The 12,472-nt window shown below is 25.5% G+C and overlaps 1 protein-coding gene across 4 annotated transcripts in view; it reads left to right on the plus strand.

Annotated features, from left to right (window-relative positions):
- Fas2 (fasciclin 2) overlaps positions 1-12,472 on the plus strand; it is a 158,961-nt gene that overhangs the window by 11,410 nt on the left and 135,079 nt on the right. The gene's annotated exons all lie outside the window — the stretch shown is intronic.

Consider the following 12,472-nt stretch of genomic DNA (forward strand, 5'->3'; position numbering starts at 1 on the left):
TCTAAACATTAGGCAACTTGAAAATATTCCATATTTCTTAATATCTTAGTTTCTATGTATATTACAGTTTCAAGTACATATTAAAATTATCTTTAAACTTAAACAAATATTTATTAACTAATTAAATTAAGCTAAAGGCTAACATAAAGTTTCTTTCAACATAATCCCTGAAATTTTGACAAGAATATATCATTTATTTAAATAAAACTTTATTATATTTTTCTTCTAAAGATAAGATTATACTTAAAAAATTATCTTTATTTCATAATTTCCCAGTTAAAAAGTAAATAACTCATAAACACCAATATTTTGCTCACTGTTCAACCTTAAGAAAAGATAAACTCTTAAAAAAATTTAATGAAATGAAATCATTATCAAACTAATTTTCTTAAAACAAAAAAAAATTTGAAAAATTCAAAAAGGTGGCAACGTTATGATTCAAATCTTCAAAATTTTTACAAACATACATTATTTAACAAAACATTAGCTTTAAATAACTCAAACCCTACAAAATTTGTCTATAAAAAGAGAGAAATAAATAAAATTTATTAGAAAGGTGGCAACCCCAAGACACACAAAATAAAATTTAGCACCAGAAAACCTTCATAATTTAATTAGTTCACTTAAATATTAAAAACAGTTAGATTTTTGCCATCAAAAGCCAAAAATAACCAAAAGTGCTTCAAAAAGGTGGCAACTCCATTTACAAAAACTTAAAATTTTAAGAATTACAACTTTTTTTACTTCAAATTTACTACATTTAATTTAAAATTAATACATTTTAGCTTAAATTTGAGAAATATTAAAATTTTAGTGGCAACTCCAAAAATCAAAATTTAAAATTTGCCATAAAATTAACATTCTTAAACCTGGAAGAAGATATTTAAGTTATTTTTATCAAGTTTTTTCAATAATAAGATAAAATTAAACAACATTTATACCAAAAGGTGGCAACTCGAAATTTAAAATTTACTATAAAATCAATATTCTTAAATTGCAATTAAATATTTTAGTTATTTATAACAAGTTTTTTCAATAAAAAGTAAATATTAAACAAAATTTGTGGAAAAGGTGGCAACTCCATAAACAAAGTTATGAATTTTAGCACCAAAAAACGTTCATTAATTTAAACATTTAATTTAAAATTAGTAACTTTGTCCTTTAATTTGACAACCATACAAATTTTAATAAAAAAGTGGCAACCCCATAGATTAAAACTTAAAATTGACTAGAAAATCAACATTCTTAAACTTGCAATAAGATATTTTTGTTATTTTTAGCAAGTTTTAATCAAGATTTTTCAATAATAAGACAATATTAAACAAAATTTTCAAAAAAGGTGGCAACTCGATAAACTAATTTATAAATTTTAACACCAAATATCATTTTTTATAATAATATTTACCTAAAATTACGAAACTATCAGAATTTTAATGTTTAATTTGTAAAATAACCAAAAGTAATCAAAAAGGTGGCATCTCCATAACTTAATTTATAAGTTTTAGCAGCAATTATCATTCATTATGATAATATTTACCTAAAATTATAGCAACTAACAGAATTTTAATGTTGAATTCGTAAAATAACCAAAACTAATCAAAAAAGGTGGCAACTCTATTTTCAAAAGTTCAACTCCATTTTAAATTTCATAACGATTACTACTTTTCTTACCTAAACTATACAAGATTTAACTTAAAATATAACTTTTCCCTTAAATTTGAGAACAATAAAAAATGTTAGCCAAAAGGTGGCAACTTCATACACCAAATATAATATTTCTAAGCAAAATTTATAAAAAATTGCAAGAATTTGGGCAATCAATGAAGTTTCTAAACACAATTCTCTAAAAATTTTAATATTTTAAGAATTTTAGAAATGGGTGGCAACACTTTATAAAAAAATTTTATATTTTAAAGAAATAATTTAACAAATAATGTATATGCGTTTAAAATTATTTAAAAATTTCAATAAATAGCAACATTGGAGAAAAAGGTGGCAACGCTTCATAACCAAATTTGATATTTTAAAGCAAAATTTAGAAAATATTATAAGAATTGGAGTAATCAATGAATTTTTGCTACACAATTCTGTAAAAATTCTAATTTTTAAAAATAATTGGAAAAGAGTGGCAACGCTTTTTTTAACCAATGTCATATTTTAAAAAAAATTTTACAAACAATTTTGTTTACTTTAATAAATAATGTATTTAAGGTAGAAAATTCATTATTTTTTATGCAAAGTTTTCAAAATTTCATACTTTCCAAATTTGGCTTGATTGGATATTTAATGCTTTTGGTTGTTAAATTTTTTTATTTATTTTTTTTTATTTCAAACTAGGTTTATGTGTAATTTATGTTCAAAATTAGCCTAACATTAAATAAAACTAAAGCATTCTATTTTTGTTTGCTTTAACCGACGTAAGCTAGATTTTATCGGTTTTTTTTTTCATTTCCAACACAAAATTATTATTTTTGAGCAAAATTTATGACTATAATTTTTCAAAATTTAATAAGCCATACAAAATTGTGTGTTGTTGTAAAGTTAAGAGGCGTTTTTATGTTGATTTGTTTTTGGATTTTCTTTTTTAAGCCGCCTTTTGTTTTAGACGTATGTACTACATAGAATGTTGAGCAATTAATTTTCATGTTTAACCTCAAAAAAACAGGTTACTAGTGCTACTTACTCCAAACAGAAATTATTTTATGTACTAGCTTAATTTTAGGAATTAGTGGATTTTCAAAATGTATGTTAAGTGTAGGTTCTTGCTAAAGTAGACAAGAATCATAAAAAAGAATTTAAACGAATAGATAACTTTCATAAAATATATTTTTAGAAGGTAGTTTTAAATTGAATTTTCAGCTTTTAAAAATAAAGGTAATTAAATTTAGAGATAATTTAGGTGGTAAGCTAAACCTTGCTGACTCATTTAAACTGTCTAGCAGGGCCTTAATGAATGGTTAACTCGAGTTTATGTTGCAATTAAAGTTCATTATAAAAAACTAAGAAAAAAATTTAACAAAGTTATTGTGTTGCTTAAAGACAAAACGGAAATACGGTCACTTTTTTTTTGTTGTTTGTCAGAGTCTATATTCAGTTCAAAAGAAATGAAAATCTCTTTTATGGAAACAGGAAAATGTATCATGAAATAGAAATTGCTTACCTTAGGCATTTTTAATACATACTACTATTTACTACGTTCAGGTATGTAGAGCTATGTATGGTTGGGAAAATGTTTGATGGTTCCCATGATTATCATTACAACTGATAGGAAGATGATGACATAGAAACGTTGGAAACAAAGTCTACAAGTAAATAAAACATACAGCCAGTCATTCATTCATTCAGTTAGTCAGTCAGTCATGGAAACCAGCAGCATTACTTTCAATTACAAAATCAAAAAGGAAATTCATTACATTACGAGCCAGAGTATTTTTTTTCTGGCTTTATACTTTATTTAACATAGTTTTACTTTGTAAAAAAAATAGAATTTGTGCAAGGTATTTTTGTATGTTGTTTATAGAATCATTAAAATTAGATTTAATAGGGATAACCAACTATCATTCACTTACAATTTAAAGAAATTTACTTCATTACACTTTTTACAGTCAAATCTTTTTCAAAATCATGACTGTTTATATAAACAAATGTTTCCATGAATCTTTACTATTTTAAAATCTCAAAAATATACATTTCAATACAATTTAACAATAAATTAAACAAAATATTATTAAAAGTTTGTTAAATAACAACGATTTCCTTAAAAATGCAACTCTGCTAAAGATTTTCCCAACTGTCATTTAAATTAAGCAAAGCTAGGCTGGTATAGTACATAGATTGGGAACCATTTCATACGAATGTAAACAGAGAGAGAAATTAAGCACAGCTTGGCTGGTATAGTACAAAGATGGGGGACCATCGCAAGCAATATGTAAACAGAGAGACAAATTAAGCACAGCTTGACTGGTATAGTACAAAGATTGGGGACCAACTCAAAAACATGTAAATAGAGAGATAAATTAAGCACAGCTTGGCTGGTATAGTACAACGATTGGGGACCATCTCAAGCAATATTTAAACATAGAGACAAATTAAGCACAGCTTGGCTGGTATAGTACATAGATTGGGGACCATCACAAAAACATGTAAACATAGAGAAAAATTAAGCACAGCTTGGCTGCTATAGTACTTAGATTGAGGACATTTTGGTTTCAAATTCCCATTTTATACCGAAAAAATTTGCCTATTTTGTTCATTCATCCCTTTTTCAGCTATCTATAACAATTTAATGTTTTCTTTTTTTCTTCCATCAAATTGAATTTAATGTAAACAGCAGGCTTTTAGTAAAAATTTGAATTCCACAAAAACTATTTAATGTTTTGCCCATAAACCAAATATTTTATCATCACATTTCCGTACAGCTTCCTCGAGCCAGCAGAGTTTTTGCAAATAAAGTGACAAATATTTATCTATAAAATAAAACTTTTTGTCTTTATTATCATTGCTAAAGCAGAGAAAAAGGGATGAATTTGTTATGTTTTATATTTACTAAAAGAAAGCAATGATCTTAATGTTTATAGTTAGAGACATAAATCAATTTATGGTTATTAAATTTATGTGAATTTTTCCTGTAAAGGGAAGGGGGAAATTTAATGTTTTAACAACAAACACCCTTTTTGTTTGTGGATCTATAATGAAGTCATCTTTTTCAAAGAGGAAATTTACAATTTGAAATTGTTTTAATTTTGTTTTGTATTTGGGAAAACCATTCCCCCCCATATTTTCTTTTTAGAGGCTGCTTAACAATGATGTCATTTGTTTTTGGTGAAACATTTTAAGGTTTTAAATTATTGTTTGCTGGATTTTATTTTATGGCAATTGAACTGGCAATTTTTAGTTTCAGCTTTTAAGTAAATTGAAAAATATTTTGGAAAGTGGTGACTACTTTTTGATTTATGGCCACAGCAGTTATTGCTGTGTTAGCAATACAATTTTAACTGATATTTTGGCAGAAAAAAATAAAGCGATAGTATAACAAACTTTTAAAGTGTTTCCAAACATTTATTAATTAAATCCAACTCTAAATACTTGAAAATTAAGGATTTTTTTCAACCTAACCTCAAAATAAAAGTTTTTATTTTTAACTATTTCCACTCTAAAAATAACAAAATAAACTATATACATCATTTAATTGTCAAATTAAACAATTTGAAGTCAAATTTCTTTAAAATGGCAACATTTTTCAACATATCCTCAAATTGAAAATTTTTATTTTCACCTTTTTCTACTTTAATCCTAGTTAGTTAAACTATATAAATGTTTTAATTTCCAAACTAACCAGTTTTCAGTAAATATCCCTAAGAATAACAAAATTTTTCAACATAACCTCAAAATTAAAATTTTTATTTTCTACTATTTCCGCTTTAAAACCAGCAAAATTAAACTATATACATGTTTTAATTGTTAAATTGAATCAATTTATAGTAAATTTTCTTTAAAATATCAACATATTTCAACATAACCTTAAAATGAAAAGTTTTATTTTCATATAATCATAAAAAATTAAACTATATAAATGTTTTAATTTATAAATTAATCAGTTTTATGTAAATTTTCTTAGAATGGCGAAATTTGTCAACCTAACCTTAAAATTGAAAAAAAATATTTTTACTTTATGAAACATATAACTATATAAAACTTATTTTAAAACATAAGGTATTCCAGCACATATTTATTGAAAATAACGAAGTATTAAGATTATTTTCAACCTAACCTCAAAATTTAAAATTTTGAATTTAGCTTATTTCAAGCAGAAATAATGTGTTAGAGTAATTACAAAACAGTTTCAAGGCTTAATTCAACAAATTTTCCACATAATTTTGTATACTTTCTTCATAAACCCAAATATTTAGAAAAATCGTATGAAAATTTTGAAATAAAAGAAAAAAATTGCTTAAATGTGTAAAGCCTTAGAAGTAATATAAACTGAAAAACTAAATTTAATGAAGTTTTAAAAGATTTATTGCACATTTCAACATAATTTAGACTTTAAAAAAATATTTTGACATTTCTTTGTAACAAATTTCCATGTTAAAGCAATTATATGCCCAACACATATCTATGTTAACAATTTGGGTGATAAAAATTCATCACTTCACCCTGGCCCTATTGAGGTTAAAGTACTTTAGCTTATGTCAAACCACCCTTAAAAAACTGCATTGTAAATCATCTTTTTTTTATTTTTCTATACCCTTCCCCCCTCTTTAAAAACAAAAAAAAAAGAAATGACAAGCTTTAATTGACATTTTATGTAAACATGTATTGAAAACATTAAATACAAATTGAGATTACAACAATGAAAACAATATTCAAATATGTTTTCAAATAAGTACTATGGTAAACAACACAGCTGTGTTTAACTATCCAACACTCTCCCTCCCCCTCTTTATCTAATAAAAAAAAGAGAAAAACCCCAAAATATTTATGTAATTTTTAAATAATCTTAAATATTTCCTGAGATAATCTAAACAACATTTTATTAAAAAAGATAAACCATAAAATTTCCAAAATATTTTAATTCCTTTGGCTTAAGGTGGCAAGTTTATGTTGCAGTTAATTAAAACAACATGTTTTCTATTATTAACATTAACAAAATATTAATGTTTATAAACAAAATTTCAACAAACCAGAACAAATGGGTTTTTCTTAATGATTTCTAAGAAAGTTGGAAAAATGAGGGTGGGTGGCCTTTTACACTAATTCTAATTTTTTAAGTTATAATTTATGACCATAATAAACTATAATTCAAATGCAGGAATGTGTAAATTTTTATTTTTTCTGGAGTTATTTACCATTTCTAAATATTTAACTAATTTTCATGTACAATTTATAAAAAGAGAGAAGAATTAAGAATTAAGGTATAGTACATAGATTGGGGTCCATCTCAAACATATGTAAACAGAGAGAAAAATTAAGCACAGCTTGGCTGGTATAGTACAAAGATTGGGAACCATCTCAAGCAAAATGTAAACAGAGAGAAAAATTAAGCACAGCTTGGCTGGTATAGTACAAAGATTGGGGACCATCTCACGCAATATGTAAACAGAGAGACAAATTAAGCACAGCTTGGCGGGTATAGTACAAAGATTGGGTACCATCTCACGCAATATGTAAACAGAGAGACAAATTAAGCACAGCTTGGCGGGTATAGTACTTAGATTGGGGACCAAATCAAAAAGATGTAAACAAAGAGGAAAATTAAGCACAGCTTGTCTGGTATAGTGCAAAGATTGGGGCCAACTCTAAACGTGTAAAGAGGGAGCAATATTAAGCACAGTTTGGCTTCAATAGTGCAAATATTGGCGGCCATCTAAAAATATTAAAAGAGAGGAATATTAAACAAGCTAAAGCTTGGACAAAATTTAGATTAGGGACCAAATTAAGAGATTTGACAAACATAAATAAATATTAAACTCAGCTTAGTGCAAAAATTTCAACTTAACGATTGTTTAGAAAACTTAACGAAATTTTATTTCCAAAATTAAACATTTAATTAACATGTTAAATCCTTTTTTACCATAATGTACTTCATTTAAACTCAGATAGTGGCTTCCTTTCAGCTAAACGAATTTTTTTTAAAACTTAACGAAACTTTATTTCGAAAACAAAGTAACTTACCCACGTTTTTAAACTTGCTTTAGCATACCACACACTATCTAAACTTACGTCTGGACTTGAATTCCATTTAAAGAAATATTTGAAAACTTAACGAAACTTTATTGCCAGAACCAAGCAACTAAGAAATATTTGAATACCTAGTTTATCACACTACACATAATTTAATCTTATATATGGTCTTAATTTCAACTTAACGAAACTTTTTGAAACTTAACGAAACTTTATTTCCGGAACTAAAAAAATAGAAAAGTTTTTAAACTGGTTTTATCATACCAAGAAACATATAAACTTATTTATAAGCTTAATTTCAACTTAACGAAATTTTTTAAAACTTAACGAAACTTTATATCTGGAACTAAGCATTTTAGAAACATTTTAAAACTAGTTTTATTATACTAGACTCCATTTAATCCTATTTATTGGCTTAATTTGAACTTAACGAAAGTTTCTAAAACTTAACGAAACTTTATTTCCGGAACTAAGCTACTTAGAAACATTTGAAAACCTGATTTAACATAATACTTATATTTACTTGCAAAAATAGCCTGAATTTCAACTTCACGGATGTTTTGAAAACTTAACGAAACATTATTTTTGAAACCAAAAACATAAGAAAAATTTTAAAACCTGATTTTTTACCCCAACATAATTCTAATTCCAAAAATTGACTTAAAATATATTTAACAAATGTTTTGAAAACTTAACGAAACAGTTTTACGAAAACTTAAAGTCTAATAAAATAGTGTTTTGTATATTCATGAAGGCTTTAAATATAGATAACTAATTATTTTCATATACATTTTAGTTTTGTATGAATGTTTTAAAATCTAAACATTAACTTTATTTTAATTTAACAAACTTTTTAAAAACTTAACGAAAAATTTATTTTCTTAAGCTTAAGCCTCACAAGAAAATGTTCCATGTTTCTTAATATTTCCTTTTTTATTGCATTTTTTAAAGTAATTATTCATTAATTTTCACACGAAATAAACATTTTCCCATTAATTTATTTTATTGCTTTTCTCTGTGTAAAACCTTTGGTTTTTTTACAACCAAAAAATACATTTATTATGGTGGACGTTCTTTTTAACTCTTTTTTGGGGGAATATTTTGCTTTAAAGGAAAACAAAATGTATTGGAAATTTATAACCAAAGATAATGATGGCTGCTTTTACAGCAAAAACAGCATCATTAAGAGCTGGAGAATGCAGTTTATGGTTAAAGAGAGAGAAACCTCTCTTTTCGTATTAATCATTTAATGGTTTTAAAGAATTAGTAAACAGATTCTAGAAATTTATTTTAATTATTTAAAAATATTAATATTGTTTAACTGCTAAGGGGATTTAGAGACTAAGCGGCTTAAAAAATATAAAAAATTATACGATTTTTATTATTTCATTAATACTGTTACCTGCTGCCTCCTATGCTGCTCTTAGCTTAATTACTCTTCTAAGATGGGGTAACAAAAAGATGAGTAATCTTGTTGGCTCTTTAAGTACAGTTTTCAAATGAGTCATGTTAAGCTGTAATGAGAGATATAAAGAAGCATCTCTTATTACAGCTAAAACAATATTGATTAGCTGAGTAATTAGCTCTTTTTCCGTGATTAATGTTAAGATTTAATGAGAGCAATTAACAGGCATCTCTTATTACTGCTTAAATAATACTGTTAAGACTATTTTCCATTATTTTGTGAGGTATTCAAGGATTTTACTACATAACTTTGGTTAAACTTAACCGATTTTAAAGAAATTTTGGATTATATATCTAGAGACTATAAGAATTTCATGGGTATAAATATTAGCTTAAAAGAGGGTAACAAACTATAGAAAAAAGTGAATTGAAAATAAGGAAATTTCCTAAAACTTCGCAATATTACTAAACTGAGGTTGAGGTTGAATTTTGCTTCAAAACTTTGGCTAATATCAAGCGATTTCCAAAAAATTTTAAACTCTCTAGTCAAGAGAGTTTAAGAAATTCATTAATTCAAATTTATTTTGAAAAACTGTATTAAATTCTGTTTTATTTATCACCTTAAAATATTTAAAATTATGCTGAAAATGCATTTATTGCTTAAGCTTTGTCTTATTCATGGTTTTTTACCAACAAATACCAATAAGATCTTGGAAATGTCAGATTTTTTTAATTTTATTTTTATTTTAAACAAGCCAAAGATTAATGATGCCACGGGTTTTACTCACTTTACCTTTAAAAAAGCATTATTACACTAAAACCAAGCAGCAGAGACCTGAAAATATATATCACCAGCATGCACAGCAGAAGCAGTAACTCAGCATCAGCAGCTTAACAAAAACATGAAGCATCCATCTCTTATTTGTTTTTTTTTCTACAAAAAAAATGCTGAAAAACCTTTTGTTACACATTCCTTGTAATGATGATGATTGTTCTTCCATGTGATGTGATGTTGAGGTAAAAAAAAATCCATTAAATTTCATTTGAAATTGTATATTTTTTTTTTGTCGATTCAAACATGGTTTTATAAACATGCGTTTTCTGCTGATGCTGGCCCCATGCATTTTTAATCTCACCTACAAAAAGAATTTTAAGGTTTTTTGGGTGAAAAAAACGTCATTAACACTCGAAAGTTCATAAATCTTTTATACAGTTTTTAGTGGGAAAAATGTCATTAGTTTTGGCTTGTTAAAAAAATTGGCCCGGGAAAAAAACGCATGTTTTTCATTATGAATCATTTTGAATAATTTTTTTGGCCGAAAAGTTATAAAGCTAAATAACTGAAATCTGGCCAAAAATTTATGGGAGTTGTAAGAGAGATAAATTAACAAAGAGAATATTGATTTATAATTAAATTTCAATTTAAAAGCAGATTTAATAAGCTAAAGTCAATTGAAACTCATATATACAAATATTTTCAACTTAACGAAAGTTTTTGAAACTTAACGAAACTTTATTTCAGAAACTAAAACTGTCAGTAATATTTCAAAACCGGTTTTACAATATTACCACTACTTTGAACCTATATATAAGCTTAATTTCAATTTAACGAAAGTTTTTGAAACTTAACGAAACTTTATTTCAGGATCTGATAAGCTTAGAAACATTTTAAAACCGATTTTAGCACACTACACAGTATCTAAACTTGTTTATAAGCTTATTTTCAACTTAACGAAAGTTTTTAAAACTTAACGAAACTTTATTTAGGAACCAGAAAAACTTAGAAACCTGCTAATTGGAGGTTTAAAAACTACACTCAATCTAAACTTATATATAGGCTTAATTTCAACTTAACGAAAGTTTTTGAAACTTAACGAAACTTTATTTATGGAACTAAAAAACTTGGAAAAATTTTAAAACCAGTTTTCGCTTACCACATTCAGTTTAAACTTATCTACAAACTTAATTTTAACTTAACGAAAGCTTTTTAAACTTAACGAAACTTTTTTCGGAAACTGAAAAACTTAAAAAGATTTTAAAACCGATTTTAGCACACTACACAGTAAATAAACTTATTTAAAAAATTATTTTCAACTTAACGAAAGTTTTTAAAACTTAACGAAACTTTATTTCAGGAACTAAGAGAGCTGGAAATATTTTCTAAACGGTTTTCGCATACCACATGCAGTTTAAATTCACCTATAAGCTTAATTTCAACTTAACGAAAGTTTTAGAAACTTAACGAAACTTTTTTTTGGGAACTAAAAGTCCTACAGAAATTATAAAACCAGATTTATGATACTAAATGTAACTTAAACTTTTGTATAGGCTTAATTTCAACTTAACGAAAGTTTTTAAAACTTAACGAAACTTTATTTTTGGAACTAAAAAACTTAGGAACATTTTAAAATCGGTTTTATAATACCATCGTTTATTTAAATCCATATATAAGCTTAATTTCAACTTAACGAACGTTTTTGAAACTTAACGAAACTTTATTTCTAGAATTACAAATTTTGGAAAAATTTTAAATTGGTGTTTATATTACTACACCTTGCTTAAACTCATTTTAAATCTTAATTTCAACTTAACGAACGTTTTTGAAACTTAACGAAACTTTATTTCTGGAACTGAAACTCTGAGGAACATTTTAAACCCAGTTTTATAATACTACAGTATATCTAAACCTATGTAGAAGATTAATTTCAACTTAACGAACGCTTTTAGAACTTAACGAAACTTTTTTTTGGGAACTAAAAGTCCTAGACAACTTTTAAAACCGATATTATAATACTACATGCTATTTAAACTTTTGTATAGCCTTAATTTCCACTTAACGAAATGTTTTGAAACTTAACGAAACTTTATTTCGAGATACAAAAAACTGAAAAAAATTTTAAAATCAGTTTTATAATACTACATAGCATTTAATGTTATTTATAGGCTTAATTTAAACTTAGCGATACTTTTTGAAACTTAACGAAACTTTATTTCAGAAACTAATTATCTTGGAAATGTTTTAAAATCAGATTCATAATGCTTAACACCTTGAAATCCTAAATAATATATTAATTTCTACTTAATGCAACATTTTAAAACTTAACGAAACTTTAGTTTTGCAACCAGTTAGTTTAAAAACTTTTTGAATCGTAATTCTTGAAGCTAAACACCGTAAAATCTATTACATTAACTTTAGTACAATCTAAAGACAGTTTTAAAAACTTAACGAAAGTCTGTTTTCAACACTAAGCTTCTTCGAAACATTTTAAAGCCTGTTTTGCCATAACACATCTCCAAAAATCTTAAATATAAGTATAAATACAACTTAATTTAAGAATTTAAAACTTAACGAAACTTTATTTTTTAATCTATAAGAATTTATAAA

This window comes from Calliphora vicina, chromosome 4 (assembly GCF_958450345.1).
Source record: "Calliphora vicina chromosome 4, idCalVici1.1, whole genome shotgun sequence".
In the NCBI taxonomy this organism is placed as follows: domain Eukaryota; kingdom Metazoa; phylum Arthropoda; class Insecta; order Diptera; family Calliphoridae; genus Calliphora; species Calliphora vicina.